General features: G+C 39.2%; 1 pseudogene; it reads left to right on the forward strand.

Moving 5' to 3' along the window:
• The first annotated feature begins 2,541 nt into the window (after positions 1-2,541).
• Positions 2,542-3,264, forward strand: LOC142433543 (leucine-rich repeat flightless-interacting protein 2 pseudogene; annotated as a pseudogene).
• Positions 3,265-4,145: the final 881 nt, after the last annotated feature.

Here is a 4,145-nt window from a genome sequence, read left to right on the forward strand (position 1 = left end):
TTTCTATTAGGCCAACTCACTGGAAGAGGTCCATATTTGTTGCAACTTCATAGAAAGATGACTCATCAAAATGCGGAAGTTAATGAACAAAATCACTTAGAAATAAAATTTTGCTGAAGATAATAATAAAAAGCAGATACAGCAGTAAATAGACAGGGTACTTCTAGAAATTCAAGTGAGAACCAGAAGGGAAATGAAAATAAGTCAGAAGGGTCTAGACTGAAAGCAGAGAATACCAGAAAGATATTTACTTGAGGTTTTTTTTAGGGTTCCACACACTTTATTTTCATGATCTAACACTCACAAGGATGCTTTGCCCTTTGTTTACATTATTAGAGCACTGTTAAGTTTCTTTCTCTTTAAAAAAATCATTTTATTTGGGGCTCGTACAATTCTTACTACAATCCATGCATACAGCAATTGTGTAAAGCACATTTGTTGCCATCATCACTCTCAAAACATTTTCTTTCTACTTTAGCCCTTGATATCAGCTCCTCATTTTCCACCACTCTCTCCGCATCTCCCTCCCTCATGAACCCTTGATAATTTATAAATTATTATTTTGTCATATCTTACAAAGTCTGACATCTCCCTTCACCCACTTTTCTGTTGCCCATCTCCCAGGGAGGAAGTTATATGTAGATCCGTGCAATTGGTTCCCCCTTTCTACCCCACCTTCCCTCCACTTTCCCTCCAGATATCGCCATTCTCACCATGGTCCTGAAGGGATCAGCTGTCCTGAATTCCCTATTTCCAATTCCTATCGGTACCAATGTACATCCTCTGGTCTAGCCAGATTTGTAAGGTATAAATGGGATCATGATAGTGTGTGTGTGTCGGAGGGCGGGGGGGAGGAAGCATTTAAGAACTAGAAGAAAGTTGTATGTTTCATCATTGCTGCACTGCACCCTGACAGGCTCATCTCCTCCCTGTGGCCCTCTGTAAGGGGATGTCCAGTTGCCTACAGATGGGATTTGGGTCTTCACTCTGCACTCACCCTCATTTACAATGATATGATATTTTGTTCTTGGATGCCTGCTACCTTATCCTTTGACACCTGTGGTCACACAGGCTGGTGTGTTTCTTCCATATGGGCTTTGTTTTTTCTGAGTTAGATGTTCTCTTGTTTATCTTCAATCCTTTAAGACCCTAGATGCTATATCTTTTGCTAGCCAGGCACCATCAGCCTTCTTCACCACTTTTGCTTATGCAAACATTTGTCTTCAGCGATCACTTTGGTAAGAGGCCTGGTAGGGATTCAGCAAGGGCCATGTAACGGAGATAAATTACTGAAGCCCAAATGAAGGTTGAGCATGATAGTGGGACAAGAGGAAAGCAAAAAGAAATAGAGGAAAGAACTAGGAGGCAAAGGTTATTTATTGAGGTCTAAATACAGGCATGTACATATGTACATATATGTATATAGGATGGTGTGGACATAGATATACGTGCATATATTTATAGGTTTAGTATTATGGCAGCAGATGAACATTGGACCTCCACCCAAGTACTTACTCAATGCAAGAACATTTTGTTCTATTAAATTGGCATTCCATGATTTACTTGAGTTTTATTGACTATGCAGAGGCCGTTAATTGTGCAGTTCTTTTTTTTTTTTTTTTTACTTGAACACTGTCGCAGAGTATCTTCCAATCACCAGCTACTGAGCAAACTGGGAACGGAATGGGTCTCTGACAGGCTTGTTTTCCCTCCCATCAATTGTGCAGTTCTTAACAACCTATGGATAGTCTTGAGAAAAACGGGATCTCCAGAAAGCTTTATTGTGTTCATGAAGAACCTGTACATGGGTCAAGAGGTTGTTGTGCAAACAGAACAAAGGAATGCTGCATAGTTTAAAACCAAGAAAGGTGTGTGCCAGGATGGTATCCTTTCATCTTATACAACATGTATGCTGACAAATAATTAGAGATGCTGTATTACACGAAGAAGAATGTGGTATCAGAATTGGAGGAAGGTTTTGTAACAACCCGTGTCATTCAGGTAACACAACCTTGCTTTGCTGAAAGTGAGGAGAACTGAAGAATTACAGCCTGCAGAATGGATTACAACTCAATGTAAAGAAAACAACCATCCTCACAACTGAACCAACAGGTTAAACAGAGGAAAGATTGAATTTGTCAACAATTTCATCTTTTTAAAAAATGATTTGATTTATTTTTAAATTTTTAAATATTTTTCATAAATAATTTCATTGGGGGTCCTTACATATAACAATCCATACATCCATTATATCAAATAGACATGTACAATTGTTGGCATTAACAATTTCTTAATATTACCTTTGTACTTGAGCCCTTTGAGATCAGCTCCTCTTTTTTCCCTTCCTTCCCCCACCCTGCCACCCCTGCAAAACCTGAATATATTTTGTATTGTTATTATTATTTATACATATCTTGCACTGCCCATTCTATCCCTTTACTAACTATCCTTGTATTTGTCCCCCTCAAGGGGGTGGTTACTCTGCTGTATTCATGGAAGAATTTGCAGAGAGTAGCCCTGCAAAGACTATGAATTCAAAAAAAATAAAAGGAGTTAGGAAGACAGGAATATATGTGCAGCTTGCTGTAACGTAAGATGGGTGAACTTAAAGAAAGTTTTTGACAAAGAGATGAACTTATTGAGAAACATGTCTTAATTATAATCCCCAGTGGCACTCCAAATAGTCAGGTGAATCATAAACCAGTAATTGGAGCCAGCACTGTTGTGTCTCAGTAAGTGTACAAGTCTTGGAGTCAGCAGAAGAGCCACTACATGTAAGCTAAAAAACCTTGCTTGAGAAAAGGAAAAGCTGCTATCATGGATTAGAAAATGGAAGCTACAGTTAGAATAACTACAATAGTGGCAGAAGTGTTCCAGGAAGGAAGGCACAGTGTCTTACCTGGTTGGACTGCAGAATGGCTTGGATTTGTAGTTGGAATACAGAGAGAAGCCAATAGACAAATTAGTGAATACAAATTTAAGCTTTCAAAGGCTGAACAGGATATAAGCACATTGGAGCAAAGTATTAGATGGCTCAAGAGACAAGTGCTAAGATATAAAATGGCTGCTGAGAATGTTGAGAAAGTTGAAGATGAACTGAAAGGAGAAAAGAGGATACAACGAGAGTTAAGAAGAGCACTGGATAAGATTGAGGATATGGCGAAGATCAACAGTCATCTGGCCAAGAGACTGCAGAAGATGAGGGCCAATAGGGCAACACTTCTGGCACTTCTTGCCCAGCATTCTGGAGGACTGAATCTCTGATTGCTCACAGAGATGCCTGCTGGAGACCCCAGGAAAAACAGGTGCTTTCTTCATCTTGCAATTCAGACTTTGGTAATGTTCAGTGGTCAAAGGACATTTACCCTTTTTATCAGATAACATTTACTGCTGGGCGATTTCACCTGGGTGCTGCTCTTTGGGGGCCTTGCCTAGGGGGGCTGTTTTTGGCCATTGACATAAACCCCTTTCAGTACTATTTGCATTTTCATCATTATAGCCTCCTTTGTATTTTATAACTTATGAGAAAATGAAACAGGTTTTACACAGGTTCTTCATGAATGAGCACTCTGGATATTTTTGCTTACAATTTGGTTCTAGACTAAGAACTGGCCAAGGTGATTTTTATTTTTCACTTCTATTACTTTATTCAACATTTTCCCCTAGCTGCCTCAGTGACTGGTCACTTGGTGGTGGCAGCAGGAGTATAGAGGACCGAATCTCTGAGTTCTCACTGAGATACTTGGTAGAGACCCCAGAAAACACAAGTCCCTTCTACATCTTCCAATTCAGACTTTGGTGATTTCCAGCAGTCAAAAGATATTTACCCTTCTTATCAGATAGCATTTATATTTTAGTGAGACCAAAACTCCATGTGTGTGGAATATGCTTCACTCAAATTTATGTTTGGAGGAAAAAGCCTTTTTGGTGAAATATTTAAATTTAGATGAGAATGTGTTAGGAAAATAGGATGAGGAATGTATATAAAACTTGCTTTATTGCATGGGGTATGGGAAGTCCAAGGCCTAATACTCTTATAGTAGGAGTGGGTCTTTCAATATTAACTGTACTGTCCTTTGTGGAAATAAATAATGAAATTCAAGACAAGCCCAATGGAAAGGAAGGGATAGGGCCAGGCAGGTCTG

Source organism: Tenrec ecaudatus, chromosome X (assembly GCF_050624435.1).
Source record: "Tenrec ecaudatus isolate mTenEca1 chromosome X, mTenEca1.hap1, whole genome shotgun sequence".
Lineage (NCBI taxonomy): Eukaryota > Metazoa > Chordata > Mammalia > Afrosoricida > Tenrecidae > Tenrec > Tenrec ecaudatus.